At 38.7% G+C, this 8,604-nt stretch overlaps 1 pseudogene; it reads left to right on the forward strand.

Annotated features, from left to right (window-relative positions):
* Positions 1–866: 866 nt before the first annotated feature.
* Positions 867–8,115, forward strand: LOC105111372 (uncharacterized; annotated as a pseudogene).
* Positions 8,116–8,604: the final 489 nt, after the last annotated feature.

Genomic DNA, 8,604 nt, shown 5'->3' on the forward strand with positions numbered 1-8,604 from the left:
GAGTTTCCAAATAATCTGTATAGGATTTATTTTCCTTTGAGATCTGATAAGTTCATCCCAAATTGTCAAAACTGCTCAAAATCTCCAACTTGGAAAAGTTTTTGGAAAAGAATGCTACCAGTCTGATATGGAGGATGCTAGAAATTAAACTGGAAAAGAAGTCAAGATTAGAAAAAGAGAGATTGATTGCCTTGGGCATATTTAGCCTTGTGTTGTTCCCAAGTCAGACGGGTGTAGTGAGTTTGGAGGTCGCTGCTGCTTATGTAGAGTATGAGAATACACATATCAATCTAGTGGCTGCTATTTTAACTGAAACCATCTTGACGTTTAATCATTGTAAAAGGACTGGAAAAGGAGCAATAAGATGCTGCACGCAGTTGTTGTATATCTGGATGGTTAGCCATATCAAAACAAAAAAACATGTATTCAATAATTTTTGGTGGTTCACCCAAAGACCCTTGAAATTAGTAGAAGAAGAAGAATGGGGAGATCTAGACAACCAAGGTTGGGTTGAAAAATTAGAAGGATTGCCTAATAGTGATTTCAAATGGAGAGCCTCATAGGTAACGACAATGAAAGTCTTGATGAGTTGTGGACAAAGACATTGGGTACCATTGGTAGGGATTACAGGTTATATCAGTTATGCTCCTGCCCTAGTGGTAAGGCAAATTGGGGACATGTAGTTTGTTCCATGGACTATGTGAATTGCTCAATTCTTTGGTTTGTGTAAAGACCCCATAGCGTAAAAAGTTTTGGAGATCATCAAACAAGATTGGAAGCATCTGGTTTTGGTTGAGATAGAAGGTTTAAAGGATCTAAGTGCAAGTGAAGAATATGCAAAATGGAGAGACCTAGCTCCTTCGGCCATGCCTTGTGTAGGAGTAAAATCTCCCCAAACTGTAGAAGAGCTTATTAAGAGGAAAAGGGTCAATAATGAAGAGGAGTTGAGAAGACAGGTGGAAAAACTTCGGATAGAGTTGAGCAAAAGCAGAAAAGACAAGGCCATGTTGGAAGAAATGATGCTGGAAGGAGATAAAAAGAGAGCATTTCTAGATGAGCAACTACAATCTAGAGATGCAGGAATAACAAAGCTTGAGTTAAAGCTGGGTGAGGAGAAGATTGCTAGTGAAGAAAGTGAGAAGGAGCTTAGAAGGATGAGTTTGGATTGGATGCAAAGTTGCTCTGAACTTGAAGCGATGGAGATTGACTTTAACAATTACCAAGGAAGTGCAGAATATTTCCAAGAAAAATTTGTACAAGTCCAGTTTGAATTGATGGATAGGATTAGGAAGTATGAGGATTTAAACAAGAAATATGTAGAGTTGGAAAGTCGTTCGATGGGGATTGCAAAAGAAGAAAATAAAAAGAAAGGTTTTGAGGTTGTTGAAACAGAATTAGCGGTTAAGAAGAATGAGATAAAAGTTATGAGGATAAAACTTGATAAGGAACGTGAAAAGGTGAAGTATTTGGAGAAGAAGCTAGCAGCAATGGAAAAACACAAGGATCAAATCGACGCCAACAACATTGCTTTAAATAGAACCAATATGTTGCTCATAAAGAAGATGACCAAGACAGATGAGCAAATGGATAAAGTTGTTGCACATGCTCGAATTATTAGAATCAATGCGAGAAATATGGGAGGGGACATCATTCGCTATCGTCGAAGCCTAGCTGAAACCGATGCCTTTCTAAGGAAGATTGAGAACCACGGGTTTGCCTTCTTACCTTTGTCAAGAGAGTTTGTGGAGGAAAGAGATTAATATATTTTGTACTTTTTTTTATTTCTTAATGTAATAAACTTATCAAGCATTAATGAAAAGGGCATTGACCCATCTTTCTTATGCACAATCTGTCTCATGGTGAATATGATTCAAGAAAATGACTTGAAAAGCAGTACTCCTAGCAATGTGACAAGAGAACCTATATTTATAAGGTGGTGGCTATTATTCATTCACAAGAAGGTTGCATCCATACCCAATATATAAAGCATTCTCAATCATGCATTTTCTCATACATCTATACACGCATATGCAGATTAAGAAACATAGGTCCCCCTTCTAAAATCCACAATACTCGACAAAGAACAAGAATGGAAAATGAAGAGAGGTCACAATCAGAAACTCAGTACCAAAGAGAGCTTGAAGGAGTTCAGAATGATGTGGCACACCTGACTAGTATGCTAGAGCAAACGTTGAGAGCTAGAGATAGAGAGGGAACATCTACTCAACTTGATGAAACACCACCAGCAGCTCAAGTCCTTATTGCACCTATAAACACGGGGGGGAATACACCAAACAAGTAGCATCTTAATCCCACTCAGCCCATCCAAATCCCTGTTACGATGGATTTAACAAACGAGGATCCACAAGACGTCAGATTCTCTAATCATGAAGGGTATGATAAGTGAACTGTGCTAGCAGAGAGGCTAAGGGTAGTTGAAGGAAATGATTTATTTGACCCAATTAGGGTCGCTGAAATATGTTTGGTGCCTAACATCGTAATTCTAAAGAAGTTCAGAGTGCTGAAGTTTGTTAAGTATACCGGAATGGAATGCCTAAAGACTCATCTTTGTTCCTACTATAACAAGATGGTAGAAGTTATCCACAATGATAAATTGCTAATTTACTTTTTCTAGGATAGCTTGACAGGATCGGCTCTTAGCTGGTATATGAGGCTGGACAATGTTAGGATCAAGAAATGGACAGATCTGGCCGATGCTTTCTTAAAACAATACAAGTTGAATCTTGAGATTGCTCCTAATAGGACCAGTCTGATTACCATAGAGAAAGGAACTCAAGAGTCTATGGGAGCTTACGCTTAAAGGTGGCGAGACCAAGCTTTCAATGTACAACCTCCACTAATAGAGACAGATATGGTAACACTGTTTGCCAATAATTTTAGGGCCCTATACTACGAACATCGTATGGGTAGCTCAGCCCAGCATTTCTATGATGCTGTGCAAATTACTTAAAGGATTGAGCAAGGAATCCAAAATGAGAGAATTCAAGAACCTGTAAAGAAGAAGGGTTTTTTTGGGAAGAAAAAGGAAACCGAGGTGAATAACCTAGAAGGCAGGTACCAAGGGAAAGGAAGAAACTACCAAACACCTACCTCCCAAATCACCAGCATCAACTTTTCCAAACCCTCCATACCAAACCAACCCCATCAAACAAAATTCCCTGCCAGTAACCAAAACAGTTACCAAAGGAGAGACAACCGACAACTAAAAGAACAATTCCCACCGTTGCCAATAACCCTAAAGGAGTTATATGTCAAGTCGCTAAGTATTTGACAGATAGCTCCCTTATCATTACCACCTATGCAACCGCCTTTCCTTACTTGGTACAACCCCGAGTTGACTTGCCAATACCATACTGGTAATGCGGGTCTTAGCATCGAGAACTGCATGGCTTTTAAGAAGAGGGTATTGCAAATGATCAAAATCAGATGGGTTACTTTTGAAGATTCGCCTAATATGAATTCAAACACTCTACCCAAACATGCTGTAGGTGGTAGTGGGGTGAATACTATGGAGGTCGGTAGCAAAGAGAAGGTGCTAAGAGTGATCATGGCCAGTCTGTGCGAGATGTTGGTACAATCTAGACATTTGGAGAAACCATTTGAACATTGTATGAGGAAAAATAATTTTTGCCCATTCTATAAAAAGAAAGGGCATCACATTAATGAATGCATTGAGTTTTATCAAAAGGTTGCAAGAATGTTGATTTTAGGAGAGCTAAGGATTGAGGTTGTAATAGATAATGAAGAGATAAAAATGATAGAGAATCAAGGGAAATGCAGAGTCCAATCAACGGCTAATGGGCTCTCAAAATTGGTATGAACTAGGCCCTCATATACAAACAAAGTAGACTATGAAGCAATTCCTGAAGATTATAGTTATAACTCGAATGTCGAAACTCCTTTGTCGTTGTTTCAAACTGAGATAAGTGGGCTAACTCAGAGTGGTCGTTGTTTCACACCTGAAGAACTAGAGAAGCAAAGAAAGGCTAAGGGCGAGTGTTGGACCTAAATAAAGAGTTTGAGCTAAATAAACCTGTGACTGAGGAAGAAACAAATGAGTTCCTAAAATTGATGAAGCATAGTGAGTATTGTATAGTGGATCAGTTAAAGAAGACCCCTGCCAAGATCTTCATCATGTCATTAATACTCAGCTCCGAGCCGTATCATAATGCTTTACAAAAAGTATTGAATGAGGCCTATGTACCTTAAAATATTGAACAAAAGACTATAGAGTATCTAGTAGGGAGGATTAATGCTGCCAATTACCTATATTTCACGGAAGATGAACTTGACGCTGAAGGAACAGGACATAACAAGCCTTTGTATGTCACGGTACGATGTGAAGATTCTCTCATCGGTAAAATTCTCATCGATAATGGCTCAACCCTTAATGTGTTACCAAGACATATGCTGGATGAAATGCCGGTAGATCCCTCATACATACAACCTAGTGTGATGATGGCTAGAGCTACGATGGCTCTCCAAGGCAAGTGATAGGGACAATTGAGGTCGAACTAGTTGTGGGTCCATAAGTCTTTCTAGTAACCCTTCAAGTGATGGATATCCACCCTTCCTATAGCATGTTGTTAGGAAGGCCATGGATACATTCTGCAGGAGCTGTCCCTTTCTTATTGCATCAATGTTTGAAGTACATTGCTAATGGTGTTCTGGTGACTATTAAGGCTGAGAAGACTATATCAATGGTAAGAAATGTGACGATTCCATTCATCGAAGTTGAAGATTGTAAGATGGAAATCTTTATGCATTTGAAGCTGCTAGTGCAAGAAGGGAGAAGAGAATGGCGAGGATTGATGGAAGAAAGCCTGAAGAAGAGAGCTTAGTCATCCCTTCTATCAGGATTTCTTTTGCAAAAGCTGCATATGTGATACAGCTTAATAAGGGATGTGAAAACCTCTTTCAAAAGCTTTCTTCAATAAACATAAACAGTCTGGAGGAAGATCAAGTCGAGGACGTTACTAAGAAGATTGAATTCGGAACAAAGGATGAAGAGTTGCCGCAATTAACCATCTACACTTTGGAAGAAGTTACCGCCAGAACTTTTATTCAAAAGCTAGCCAAAGGAGAGAAGTTCTAGAATTGGGAGACCCAAGAAGCTCCATTGGTTTTCAAAATGTAATTAATAATGATTGTTGGATTATAACTTTATAACTAGTTACCTTTTTATTTTGTTTTGGTTTTATTCATTGATAATTGAAGCTCAAGATGTCAATTGGATTTTATTTTTGTTTTTTTGAGCTAATCTTTTCCTTTTAATGAGATCATGCATTTTTTTCAAATTTCATCTTGATGTCTTACTATGCATTTACACATCACTTCCCGCTTTCAGGAACCCTGAAAGCGGATCTTCCACAACAATACCTACACTTTACATTGAGAATGAATTGCCAAACTTTAAAGAATACATAGTAGCTGTAGAAGATGAGGAATGGGAGAAGAAAAACATATTGGAATTCATAAAATTAATAAAACAGCATGAACAAGCTTGGAGGCTTGCTAAAGAGGAACTTGAAACCATAAATATGGGTAATGAAGAAATCAAGAGAGAGCTGAAAATAGGGACTTTGATCACCCCTAAAGAGAAAGAAGAATTGATTGCATTACTCCAAGATTACGTAGATGTCTTTACCTGGTCCTATGAGGATATGCCTGGTTTGGATACGGATATCGTAGTACATAGGATACCACTAGTAGAAGGATGCGAACCGATTAAGCAGAAGTTGAGGAGAACTCATCCGGAGGTTTTAATCAAAGTAAAAGCAGAAATTAAAAAACAATAGAACATTGGTTTTTTGGAAGTAGTCAAGTATCCACAATGAGTGTCAAACATAGTGGTGGTACCAAAAAAGTGAGGTAAAATTAGAGTTTGTGTGGACTTGGGACTTAAATCAGGCTAGCCCTAAAGATAATTTCCCTCTACCACACATAGATATATTAGTTGATAATGCAGCACACAGCTCCACATATTCCTTTATGGATGGGTTTTCACGATACAGTTAGATAAAAATGGCACAAGAGGATAAGGAGAAGACAACATTTGTAACACCATGGGGAACCTTTTGCTACAAAGTCATGCCATTTGGTTCAAAGAATGTCGGGGCCACCTACCAAAGGGCTAAGGTGACTTTGTTTCACGACATGATGCACAAAGAGATTGAAGTATACATGGATGACATGATTGCTAAATCTAGAGAGGGAGAGAATCATGTCCAAATATTGAAGAAATTGTTTAAAAGACTAAGGAAATATAAGTTGAGGCTTAACCCGGTGAAGTGTTTGTTCAGGGTGAAATCTGGGAAGTTGTTGGGATTTGTGGTGAGTGACAAAGGGATAGAAGTTGATCCTGACAAAGTAAAGGCTATTCAATCTATGCCACCTCCCAAGATTGAGAAGGATGTGAGAGGTTTCTTAAGAAGGTTGAATTCGGTTTATATCCCAATTAACCATGACCTGTGACCCAATCTTTCATTTGTTAAGGAAGAAAAACCCAGGAATTTGGAATGAAGAGTGCGAAGAGGCCTTTGAGAAAATCAAGCAATACTTGTTGAATTTGCCCTGGCTTGTTCCTCCTGTACCAGAAAGGCCATTGATATTGTACCTGACAGTAACAAAAACAGTAATGGGATGTGTGCTTGGGCAACATGATGAAACCAGAATGAAGAAAAGGGTCATTTATTACCTGAGCAAGAAGTTCACGGAATGTGAGTCTAGGTATATTGTGATTGAGAAGCTGTGTTACGCACTGACATGGGCTGCAAAGAGATTACGTTAGTATATGTTGTATCACACTATGTGGTTAATTTCCAAATTAGACCCGTTGAGGTACATTTGTGAAAAGCCCTATTTATCGAGCCGAATTGCAAGATGGCAAGTTCTATTGGCTGAGTATGACATAGTATATATGACAAGGAAAGCTATAAAAAGGAGTATTATTGTCGATCACTTAACTGACCATGCTATGGAAGATTATGAGTCATTAGACTTTGACTTTCCCGATGAAGATGTGCTTGCAATCGAGGAAGAGAAATCAGATTGGTGGATTATGTGCTTTAATGGTGCTGTAAATGTATGTTGTAACAGAGCGGGTGCAGTGATAATCTCTCCTGATAAGAAGCAGTATCCGGTTTCAGTTAAGCTGCAGTTCGGGTTCCCCAATAACATAACTGGGTATGAAGCTTGCATTCTTGGTTTAGAGGCTACATTAGAGCTAAACATCAGAAAGATACATGTGTATGGAGACTCAATGCTGATCATTTGCCAAGTAAAAGGAGAATGGCAAACCAAGAAAGAGAAGTTAAGGCCTTGCCAAGAATACTTGTCTAAACTAGCTGGAGAATTTGAGGAAATAGAGTTCACCCATCTAGGAAGGGAAGGAAATCAGTTTGCAGATGCTTTGGCTACACTAACATCTATGGCCAAAATAGACTTTAGGCAAAAGGTACAACTAGTACACATCAATATCAGAAATAACCTAGCTCATTGTTGCTCAGTCGAAAGAGAAGTGGATGGAAACCCTTGGTACTATGATGTCAAAATTTTCATCCAAAACCAGGCATATCCCATGGGGGCATCCAAAATCGATAAGAAGACCTTGAAGAGGTTGGCAACGGAATTTTATCTTAATGGGGAGATTTTGTATAAGAAATCATTCGACTGGACTTTGTTGAGATGTTTGGATGAATTTCGGCAAAAAACGCGTTACAAGAAGTCCATAAAGGGATTTGCTCAACCCATGCTAACAGACACGTGATGGCTAGGAAAATACAAAGAGTCGGTTACTTCTAGATGACATTAGAAAAGGATTGCATCGATTATGTCTGAAAATGTCATAAGTGCCAAGTATACAGTGACAAAATCAACGCCCCTACAGCTCCTCTATTTAACTTGACATCTTCATGGCCTTTCACGATGTGGGGAATTGATGTGATTGGACCTATAAACCCAAAAGCCAGTAATGGTCATAGGTTTATTCTCGTGGCTATTAACTACTTTATAAAATGGATAGAAGCCGGGTCATTTGCTCATGTGATGCAAAACGTAGTGAAGAAATTTATCAAGAGAGATTTGATTTGTTAATATAGTCCACCAGAAAAGATTATAACTGACAATGCCCAGAATTTCAATGGCAAGATGATAATAGAACTCTGCGTTAAATGGAAAATCAAGTATTCCAACTCTTCACCGTATAAACCAAAGATGAATGGTGCGGTAGAAACTGCTAACAAGAGTATCAAAAAGATTATTCAGAAGATGGTAGTTACCTATAAGGATTGGCATGAGATGTTGCCATTTGCCCTTTAAGCATATCGCACCGCAATCCGAACCTCGACAAGAGCCACCCCATACATGTTGGTATATGGAATGGAGGCAGTTATGCCTTTAGAAGTGGAAATCCCCTCATTGAGAGTACTGGTAGACTCTAAGCTGGAAGAGGTAAAATGGGCAAAAATTAGATATAAACAACTGAATTTGATTAGTGAAAAGAGGATAACCGCAATCTATCATCATCAACTCTACCAAAGAAGGATGGCCAAATCATACAACAAAAAGGTTCGACCTCGAGGA

This window comes from Populus euphratica, unplaced genomic scaffold (assembly GCF_000495115.2).
Source record: "Populus euphratica unplaced genomic scaffold, PopEup_1.0 scaffold292.1, whole genome shotgun sequence".
NCBI lineage: Eukaryota > Viridiplantae > Streptophyta > Magnoliopsida > Malpighiales > Salicaceae > Populus > Populus euphratica.